Source organism: Larus michahellis, chromosome 10 (genome assembly GCF_964199755.1).
Source record: "Larus michahellis chromosome 10, bLarMic1.1, whole genome shotgun sequence".
Lineage (NCBI taxonomy): Eukaryota > Metazoa > Chordata > Aves > Charadriiformes > Laridae > Larus > Larus michahellis.
The window spans coordinates 11764236-11775997 of NC_133905.1; positions in this window are offsets into that span (position 1 = coordinate 11764236).

Here is an 11762-nt window from a genome sequence, read left to right on the forward strand (position 1 = left end):
AGGTCAGGGGGCAGCACACAGCAGGTCCAGAGGGATCCTGCAGCAGGTGGGGGGGATCCCAGAGCACATCCCACAGTGGCTCAGAGGCAGCCCATAGCCGCTGGAGCCAGCCTGGAGGCTGGTCTTGGCTCCAGTGCCCACGTCCCCTCTGCCTGTGCTCCTCAAGCTCCCTGGCCTGCAGCAGCCCCAAACAGTTCTGCCAGTCCCAGCCTTGATGTTGCCCCCACACTCCTCTATGAAGAGGAACTGCCTGCAGCCCCCAACCCGGCCTCCGCTGAGCCCTAGCAGTGCTGTGGACATGGCCATGGTGGGGGGACACGCAGGCTGCACCTCACCTTGTCTGGGGCAGAGGAGCATCAAAGCAAATTTACACTGCAGACTGTATGAATTGAATCAACCCCAGTTCCTGCAGACTGCACTTAGCCCAAGAAGTGCCTGTGCTGAGTAAAAAAGTAATCACAGTGTGGTGGGGGCTGGAAGGGACCTTCAGAGATCATCTAGTCCAACCCCCCTGCCAAGGCAGGTTCACCTGGAGCAGGTTGCACAGTATCGTGTCCAGGTGGGTTTTGGATATCTCCAGAGAAGGAGAATCCACAACTTCTCTGGAGCCTGTTCCAGTGCTCTGGCATGCTCAAAGTAAAGAAGTTTTTCCTCATGTTGAGATGGAATTTCCTGTGTTCCAGTTTGTGCCCATTGCCCCTTGTCCTGTCACTGGGCACCACTGAAAAGAGTCTGGCCCCATCCTCTTGCCACCCGCCCTTTAGATATTGATCAGCATTGATGAGATCCCCTCTCAGTCTTCCCTTCTCCAGGCTAAACAGACCCAGGTCTCTCAGCCTTTCCTCATAAGAGAGATGCTCCAGTCCCTTGAACATCATCTTGCCCTCCGCTGGACTCTCTCCACCAGTTCGCTGTCTTTCCTGAACTGGGGAGCGCAGAACTAGACACAGTGCTCCAGATGTGGCCTCACCAGGGCAGAGAAAGGGGGAGAATGACCTCCCCTGAGCTCTTGGTGAGCTCCTCTTTTTAGATGTGCACCACTTAAATTTAACACAAACCAAGGTTCAGCAACTAGTGCTAGTTCAGCAACTAATGTTAGTTCAGCAACTAACCTTTGGGCACCTCTGTTCCCTGTGGAGACAGGACATCAGAGCCCAGTGACAGCCAGTAAAACATCTGCAGAGTTTCCTTCCTTGCCCCTCTCTCACTGTTTTTCACCTCTATTTTATTTTCCTTACTTTTCCAGCTCTATATACTTTATATATATATATAAAGACGGTGATTCCTCTCCCTCCTAACTCCCTTTCTGTCCCTTTTCCTGCCTCTCTGTCCCCACTTCCATCCCTCCAGTGCCTCCGTGCCATGCCCCTGCTCCAGCGTGTCCCCTTCTCACACATACGTCCCTGTTTTCTCAGATTTTTCAAATTCTCTTTCTCCAAACAGGAAAGCTGAGCCTTTGTGGGTGGAGCCCACATTTCCCTCACTCCTCAAACAGTCTCATTCTCTGGCCGGGGTGAATTTAAGCGCAGCTGAAGGGGAGCATGTACTGCACCAAGCGCCTCGCACGCTCCCGCTTGGCTCAGTCCCAGGCAGGAGCTGTCGGATCGATTCGTTAGCGGCATCCCCTCGGGGGCTCCGTCTGTCTGGAGGTGTTTTCATTACAAACGTGTCCTTTTTGGGTGCTTACGGCTATTTCTTAAAAGTGCACTCAAGACAAATATGGGCTGAATAAATAGAGTTTTTGTCCACGGATTCTTTAAAAGCAAATTGGGATAAGCCAACTTTGACGTGAAAATATTAAAAATTACTGGGATGGATCCTTAGCTCTTGTAAACTTACGTGGCTGGCCTGAACTGTGGCCAGTTTAAACCAGATGAAGGCATTAGCTTGTTTTAATTCTTATTTGTATCCGAGAAACTAAAAATGAATATAAAAGATGAATGATTATTTTCATAATCCCCAGGTGCCCAGAACTTCAAAAAACAAATTATCATTTTCAGCTCTAAACCTCCTGATCCTTCAAAAACAAAATTGAGGGGAAATAAAAAGGGGCAAGGTAAGAATTTTGTGTAGTTTGTAAAATTTTATGTAGACTCAGTCACTTCTTGTAAAAGCCATTTTACAAAAAAGGTACCATTTATGAAAGGTTGCCAGCGATCAGCCTGGAAGGTCAGCGTTGTATGTTAGGATGAATATTCTATAGAATTACTAACATCCACTCTAACACCAATATTCTTACTACCAACTTGCACTAGAACTACTTTGCTATTAGAAGAGAACCTGCACATTTACATGGCCTTTAGGTGATTACAAAATTGTAATGCAAAATAAGTTAAATCCAGTCAAATCATTGCTGTTCTTAAAGACGTTAGTTTCGGAGGTGAATCTCTGAATTTCAATGTCATTACCTCCTAGATAACTGTTCAACTACAAAAGCAGTGAAAAGTCACAAAGTGTCTTATGTATGTCTTATGTGAAAATGTAACGTTTCATATTGCCCATCTCACAAATGCACCAGAATTTCAGAAGCCCTTTTATTCTTCTGATCCACTTTGAAGCAGAGCCTCATATTACTTTTCTTACTTTTAAAACTTTTTTGCATAATTGGATTTTTACTGAACCAATTCATTCTGAAACATGTGACATTTCTCTTAGTATTTCTTTCTGCCTTTGTTGGTACAATACCAAAAACGCCCCGGAGTGCACTTGGGGACACAAGTGACAGCACAGTGTGTAACCCAGCCTAGTGCAGAAGCAGCTTTCCAGCCTCTCTCTTGCATTATCACAATTAACACAGACATCTTCTCCGTTCCTCCACGTAAATGCCTTGCCAACTGACATCTGCGATCCTATCCCAGTATAAATGAATCTACCTCATAAGAACTGTTTTCCTTCCACGTGAAAGCACCCAGCAGTAGGATCCAGCGCAGTCCTCTGTAAGCAAGGCTGTGATGGAGTTACAGCTTTGGCTGGGCTTGGGTAGCGTTAGGCTTCTCCCCAGGAAGTCCTGTTTTTAGATCGCCTTCACAGATCTACTAAACATCGTCTTCTACCATAAAACCTCTAATATTGGGCTGTATCATCCCAAATTAATCACAGTACTTTAGATTTGACACAATACGTTAACAATCACCCAAAAGTCCTCAGTTGCTTTAAGAACTCAGAGTGAAAAACCTATTTTTAGCTTTCAGTGCGGTTGGTAGCTCTCTCTGGTTCTTCTCAAAGCTTCAATTTTACTGAAAGCGAACTGTCTATGAGTAGGCATTCAAGTAATTATTAGGCCCATTCAAGTGATAATGCACTACTGAGTTTACAGATTTTTGAAGACTAAGAATGTGAATACCTCAGCTATCTAAAAAGACAATTTTCTTATTAAAAAAATTAGAAAAAGCATAGAATAGGAGACAGGACAATTAACTTTTTGTCCTACAAACTCTCTTAATAATGACAGTATCTAATTTGTTTAATCTTTCACACTATGTATCAAATAAAGGCCTGAATTCGGCAAAATGGTGCAAGTTTGCTGACTCTCGTACAGGAAGAATATACTCATCTATATCAGACGCTTATATAGATTTGTAGTTCAGGTGTGGAAGTTCACCCAAGTTATGGAAGACCTCAAATCGGTTGTCTTCAGTGCCTGGAATCACCTGAACACACAGTTCATGTAAGAATATCCTAATTTCTAAGCTGTAACCCGAGTTGGGATGCCTTCCTTCTCTCACCCGACATTTCTGCTTAATGTCAATAATTAACATTCAGTGAAGCAAAGGTTGGCCCAAATCATCCCCTTCGCAGGCGACCAGACCAAGACCCGTCTTGATCTTTTGTCCTCTGTCTTGGGAATTGTACAGAAGGCAGAAGCAGCCCTTTCTGCTTGTATTGGCATTAGCTTGGGTCCCCAGCATTTACCCAACCGCCATTCATGGGGTTTTTTTAAGTTGCGAAGATTTTTGTAAATTACTTCCAAGTTTTTTCTACCTCCCTCTCTGATGTGGCTGAAGTTGACCAATGCCTCCACAAGTTACCAGCAACGGGCTGGCTGAGGAACGGAGGCTTCATACCTGCAGCTCCTGCTGAGACTGTAAAACCCAGCTAGGATCTGAAGCGTAAGCTGCTTCGCAAGTCTGGGCCCCCACCAGTATGATCCTAGCTGATACAGACCGCAGCTTGCGTAATTGTACAACGTGCAGAAAATGAAAAGGTAACTCAGACTGCCCTACGCAAGTCTCGCGCTTGGAGTTGCCTTTGGAGATGTCCGTGAGGCTGCTGCTTGCGTGAACTTGCAGGCGAGCTCGAGAGGTCAGCCCACGTCTGCCCTGGGGTAGGATGCTGGCGAGGAGGCAGCACGTCCACCCGCAGCCACGCAGCGGCCAGCTGCACAAGAAACAAGGAACCGGTCACCGTAAAGGGGATCCCTCGTCGTCCACAGTTCAGAGGGAGCCGCAGCGGTCTTTTGTCATGATTCCTGCACCTCAGGCGCACGTCTGGCCTCTCCTGACAGCAAATAAACCAATTGATTAAAAAAAAAATACCTGGAGAGACATGCAGATTTTAGGATTAGAAGAGGCACTGTACTCTGAATTCCTACTAAATCAAGCCACAAATTTCATGAGTGAATCCTGAATGTAGAGAGATAAGTCGTGTTTTAAACTAGCACATATCTCAAGAGAAATCAAGCATTGACTTAAACCAACGAAGAATTCACCGCTTCCCTCAGCAAACTGCTCCAACTCTTAAAACCTCGTTTCCTGTTTAAATCTCACGGATTTGGACCAGCAGATGATCTTATGCCCTCTAATAGCAGGAATTTTCACCTTCTGCATGTAATTATAAGCTGGGAACAAATTCTATGACACCTGTTTATTAACACCAAACCCTCCTACTCTCTCACTGCATTTTTGTCACCATCAAATTACTCTGGTAGCTCATCTCCGAGCCCTTTCCAATAGATCAACAAACTTAGTAAAGTTTCTGGCATGATTTCAGGAATATTCTCACCCCATACAATTAGCCACACAGTTCTATTCTTAGTTCTATATCCTTGCAGACCGCGTCAACTATCGGTGTATAAACAGAAACAGCCTTGTGAATGCACTAATAAAAATGAAAGAGATATGCGAAATTCTTTAGCAACAGTAAAAAGCAGCTCAAAGTGTTTGTATTTCTGAGGTCAGATAAGAATAAGTGTAATGAGCTGCTGTTGTAGCGGTATGTTCCTAGTGCTCCTTGTGTCTCATTACGCTGCTTTTCAGTTCTGCCGTTGTCATAGTAGTCCGTGAAGAACCTTATGTAAGGAAGAAGATGATGGTTCTGCAGTATGTTAAAAAAGAGCGTTTAACAGATAAGTGCTAATGTTCTAGATTAGGGATTCTTACTCCCTTACGCCGCACTGGATCATGTAACCGCATGAATCATTTTGATTGCGAAGTACACGTTCTCCCATCAGCTCAGAGGGATTGAAGTGGAATATTACAGAGTCTCCTCATGAAACAGCGGTAGAACAAGAAAAAGCTGCAAACATACAACCAAAACTAATTCTTTCTAGTTGCTCATGAAAAATTACTCCTTTGACTTGTACACAGATTTTATTTAGACTTATAGACATTCGTGTGACTGCATTTGCAAAGTCACAGGGCAGAACAATTCTGCATGATTCAGCGGGAGCTGCGGATTTATGTGATGGGCAGGGACTCAATGCCTTTCTGTAATTTTCAGATATGTCTTTAAAAAAATGCAGAATTTTTGCCAAGAAGATGCAGTATTGGTTTGGGGAGTTAGCTGGACTTCGGGGAAACATTCTTTCAACCTTTTTTTCTTCCTCCTGATTGCTTTTGGGAGGAAACATCTTTCCTTTGCACGCCAAAATGGGTGAGCAGCTGCAAGCTGTGGGTAGGGGACTGGCTGGTGGAGCCACGCTCTTTCCCTGCACGCTTGAACCTACTGAGTGAAGTAGTTTTTCATTGAGATGGGACTTACTGGGCCATGGGGGAAGGAGATGGAAACGCTTCCATAGCCACAGAAATCTACCAAACATGAGAACTGCAGGCGGGTTATTCAGGAGGGCATCGTTGTAGCTCTGCTCCCACCCGAGACGGGCGATTTATCGTATGCCTCAACGGGAGCCGGCGAGACCAATGCTGAGCATGTTTAGTAAGCCTGTATTTAATAAACAAACCAGCCCACTTTTCCTCCCTGCCAGGGCCCTCATGGGTCCCTCTGGTCCCTGCCAGTTCCGCCTGTACCCTCAGAGGGTCCATGCCTGCAGCCCACCCTGGTGCCTGCACGTCCCCGGCCGTGCTGCCTATGTACGTGCCCCTGCCTCCCCCACCGTCCCCAGCACCACACAAGTCTCCTCTGTGCCCCCCCCATCACGGAAACCGGCGGGAGCACTATCAATGCTGCCAATACCTGGCTTCCCACTATCTCCAAGGGGACCAAGAAGAGGTCGCTTGTTCCCTTTTTATTTACTGTGCTGTACTCGTGCTGCACGGCCTCCTCGGATTGCCTGCAGCAAGCAGGGGAAATTTTTTTCCTCCTTAACACACAGTTTAGTTTCTGTTTTGGTTCTGTTGCTTTGCTTTTCTAGTCCTTCGCTGGAACGTGGTGGTGGCCAGCAAGAGCATACAGGGCAGGTTGTGCTCCTGCCCCTATTAGCATATTAGGGTCAGGAAAGAATTACACCCACAAATGACAGTCAGTTGTTTTGGGTTTTACATCCTGGGTGTTGCAAATTCCCAGAGTAGACTGGGAATTTCACCCCTGAAGTCCCTTATCCCACACCTTCTTTCTGTTCCGCTGTCTTCATGAGGTGCGTGATGGCTGTAGCTTTTTTCCTGTTCATTTAGGGTATTTATGGTAGGTCTGAGCTGTGTGGCAGCATGTGGGGGTGTGATCTGCAGGGAGGGAAGTAGAGGCAACAGTGCAGGTGGGACCACGTTTCTGTACATCCCACTGGATGGGGCATTCACCACTGCTAATGGGGGATTAGCAGCGTCATGGCTCTCCAGCATCCTCCGATGCTCTGGACGTTAGTTATCCAAGGCAAAACCACACAGAACACATACACAGAAGGATCTCATCTACTTTCTAATCTGTCTCAGCTTTCAGGTCCTCCATGAGGTTTTTTTCCTCTTACTTTCCTACTTTTCGCATTTCTGACTTTTCCCCTCTCCCCTGTACTTTATGCTGCTTTATCTTTCACTGCCACAAAAAGGTGGGTATTCCCAGCAGAGCACAGCTGAGGTGCCTCCAGGGCCTGGAGTGCCACTGAGTTCCTTTTTCTCCCTTTCATCTGTATGCAAGATTGCTCAGAAAGGTGAAAATTCCAGTGAAATGGCATGTTAGCAAAAAGCACGCATTAAGAACCCTGTGGGGATGGCTGCAAAACACTTCCCCTCACCAGAGCCAACATGGAAACTTCACTTAGTACTCTCTTAAGTATGAACTTAGAAAATTATAATGTCCCTCTCGTGACTCTACATTTCTGAGAATCCTAAAGCACTTAGTAAATTGCATTCTCCTGAATTACTTTAGCTGTGGCTGGGGTACAACCAGATCTGGAGTGACAACTGGCAACCATTTGACTTCACATGCCCACATTAAAGAACAACTCTGGACTAGATAAGAAAAAAAAAACCACCCCTGGGCTTGGTAGTGGGTTTCTTTTTTTTCTTAGGGTGCAGAAAATAAAGTGTTAATGGGGAGCTTAGATCTATGTGGGCTTTTCCCAGGAAAAGCCATGGAATCTTTATGATCACTAAGTCGTCAGCATCTTGGGTTCATCTTTTAGCTGAATGCAGGGGACCGTGACAAACAGCAGTCACCAGGGTGAGTCCTGCACGCAGGGCACTGCAAATGGTGTAACCGCTGGCTTGGCTGCGTTATTCTGACCAAGAGGTTCATGCAAACCCCAGGTCAGGGCAGGAGGAGGTGGGTGTGGGCAGGAGACAGGCAGGGAAGCCCTGGCGGCCTCGGCAGCTCAACACGCCCACCAAGCCCTGGCTTTCGAGGGAAGAGCATGACCTACTGCATCACCTCCTAAAGACGAGCCGCTACAAAGGACAAATTACCCACCTCACCCTCCTACTCCCTGCTATGTTCTTCTGCCAGCTCGCTTTTCAAGAGCCACTAGTGCAAAGGGCAGCTAATTATTCCAGGAATTCAAGTTGGTTGCTTTTATGGTAAAGATCAAACAAAACCAAACCCCCAGCAATGCAGGATGGTGTTGGCTGCCTGACTCAGTGCCTAGCTGAGTGCTGGGAAGATGCTTTTCATCCCTCAAACAGCTCATTATCTGGGTAGAAGCCGCTAGACCACAGATGGGGAGGAAGGGAAGGAGAGGAGGACGAGGATGGCACGGGGCTGAGGGAGAGGAAGCGGCAAAAAGGAGCGTGGTCGGGGTGTGAGAGGCGAAAAGTGTGGTGGATGCTGTTTGTGCTGGGCCATGCAGCCCGGCAGCGCCCTTGGCAGCAGCTCTGCCATCTCAAAACCCCTGCGTATTGCCTTAATTCTGTCTCCTGGGTCACCCTGGGACATGGCCCAGGGGTTCGGGCCGTGCGCACCCGGCTTGGGCTCATCTCTCCCTACCACAGACCAGCTGCATCAGCCAACGTCCCCGTGATGAGGACGTGAACCTGCACCACCTATTTCACTGCCCAGGTTCACACAGTGCATTTTCCCCATCTACTGACTGTGCCAAACCAGCAAAGCCAGCCCAGGGACACGTGGCAATGACATTTTCCATTTCCCCAAAAACCGACATCTCCCGTTGCCGAAGAAGCCTCCCTCCTGTGACCAGGGTCCCACAGAAACAGCTTTGCCCGAGGCTAATGGGGTTGTGGTGAATGGCTGAATAGGACCATAACGTTGTTTCTCGTTGCCTTGACAATACGCTTGAGCTCAAGACAGCTATTTTAACCCTGTGCTGGGGTAACACCAGCTGACGAAACCCTGCTGGAAACAAGGCAAGTGACTAGACACGCCAAACCAAGTTTTCACACCTGTGGTAGGTTCATTAGGATAAGTGGGCTTTTGCCCCTGGAGAGGGGCTGGCTGTTTGCTTGGGACGAGTCTGCAGTCTCTCACCCTAAAGCCTGGATTTTCAAGTACTATATAGCAAATCCCTTCCCAGTGCACCACTACATTTTGAAAATAGGGCTTGAAAATACAAAAATAACCCCAAAATATTCAGAACGCTCATGTTCTTTAACTAGAGCCTCATCCAAAAACTGCTGAGTCCGAAGATGACCTGCAGCCAACTTCCTTGGGCTTCAGGGCTGTATAACCAGGAGGCTGTAGCTTAGAGAGAGCTATAATTCATATTTTGCAGAGTACTGTTTCTTTTACATTGCTATTAATTCCAATCATGGCACATCTAATTTAGGAATTCCTCGGTGACCAATACGTTTCAGTGCCAGGACAGCAGCATGCAGCAATGAGAAACCAGTTAAGCGCAGTTTCCTAAGCTCAGTCCATCACATGCTCCCTGGGGAACAGCACCGTTCCTAAAGCGATTCCTCCCTTGATCACTCCATGAATAAATCAGAAATGGGCTTTCTTAGGACCGTCATTGCCCAGCCAAGATTGTCCTGCAGTGCTGGACGTTCAAGAGTCCTGTTTCTCAGAAGCATTGAGACATCTGCTCAAGGTCCCTCAATACGCGGTTGCATGAACAACTGTCTTCAGACCTGTCGGGTGCACCAAGAGCGGAACAGGCAGGTACTGCTCCAGCTCTTTCTAAATCCAACTCTTTCTAAACCCAGTTACTCAACTTCCTGCAGAACGATTACACTACGAATGATGAAATGTTTCCTTCAGTTTACCCTAAATTCCAGCGACTGATGTAACCAGCAATCCCTTAGTTTTGCATCGATGAATGCGGTAAAGAGCAGGAACCAGTCAGTTCTCAACGGACCACTTGGGTGTTTAAATCCCCACGTAAAACCTTTTCTCTTCTACCCATTTCGCATCTGCCATCATGGTGTCCTTACACGCTTCATCCTGCCAAGGTTAAGAGTCGGAGCTGGGATAGTTCCAGCTCATTTCATTGTCTCGTCTGAGATGACATTTTAAGCAGCAAGCGCTTTGTGTTTAACTGGCGTAATGTCAAGTGACTTACCTCTCGTAGCCAATGCTGATAGCTTGTTCAGTCAGAAATCTGCTAAATGGCTTGTTCGCGTAATTACGATAATTGCCTAGGAGAAAAGATAGAGAGGAGTGTATCTTCCATTGAAGAAAATGCATAACTGTTAGCCTATGCTGACCTTTTCCTGCTGTTTCCTTCTCCTGTGTGAACGAGTGTTATTAGCTGAAACTTCCCCGTGTCTGCTCCCTGGTCTGCCCTTCCTGATTACAGCTTGGCGTGACACGGCCAGCAATTTGCACGGATTTTTAAAAAAGCAGGAGCAATTTTCATGGACACGGATTTTACTATTCCTTAACTGCATAAACAGGATATTCTGCTGCAAATAAGGCTAAATGGAGCAACATATTCAATCATGCACATAATTTTCTCTAAATGTATAGTCCTGTTTGCTTAACGTTAAACCCAAAATTAGGGGAAAACAAAATAAGGTGTGTGTTTCAATAAGTCAGGAACTTAAAGAAATCACTCCATACATTATCATCTTTATCGTCATCTTAAACTTCCTCTACCAGAAAAGCTGCTCAGAATAAGGACGGGAAGAGAAAGCTTTGCCACAGCCAACCCCTAACTTGAGTTCAACCAGCAGCATCCAGGAATTAAAGTCCCCATCCCCTGGGAGCTGGGGCTTTCCTTTGGCCTTGGGATGGCTATGGTTGTTTATCCTTCTTCCTCTAATCCAACATAAGCTGGAGAAGCTCTTGAGGTTTCTATGCACAAGAACAAATGCATCATGACTCTCTCAGTAGCAGGACAGAGCAATATCCCCCACTGCACGAGAAACACCAGCTCCCTTCATCCCGGCTTCCCAACCTCAGCTCCCAGCACCCTGGGCGCAGGGCGAACACGACGTGCTGTTATCTACAGACCCCCGCTTTGCTGCACCCTAACAGCTCCCATTTCAACAACTGAAACCCCACAGACCATCCTCAGATCTGCAGGCCATCGAGAGACATCGAAATAGGCTGCAGCAGGCGAAAGCCGTGGCGGCAGTGCAGGGAAGCCTTTGAAGCTGACATCACTTGGGATGAAGGTGTTTTGAACTGTGGAGAGGAGGCGATATAAAAAGAAAAGGCTTTTATTCTGACAGTCAAGCTTAAGCCTGCCCTTCCTGCATGTAAAGTACGAACTCGAAACTTAAAGAGGGAAAAATAAAAGGGCTGGATTCAGTGGACAGTCGGGTTTGACTCCAGCTCAACTGTCAGAGGAATAAAGCCTTTGAAAAAGAACAAACCAAATCCTCAGTTCTTTCCCCCAGCATCAGCCCCAGCCGTTGCAGCTTCAAAGGCTGGGCTATGCCATGGAGGTCCCAGAGGGGACAGCGGGGCTGCCCCAGCGCCTCAGCTGCCGCTTGAGCCCTTCGTACTTCGGAGTCACACCACGGCTCTTTGCTCAACACCACGGCTCTTTGCTCAACACCACGGGATCCCCAAGCTGATCCAACTCCCCAGGTCAGGCTGCTGCACACCTGCACTCCTAGACCCCCAAGGGATGGAGGCATCATTTCCCAGCCCTGCCCAATGGCATTTCTCCTCTTTGGGGTGACTCTCACGGCAGCGCTGGGTTCAGGTCAGTGCCACCTCTCGTATATTCATTTGGCAAATGAGTAAGTAATTGC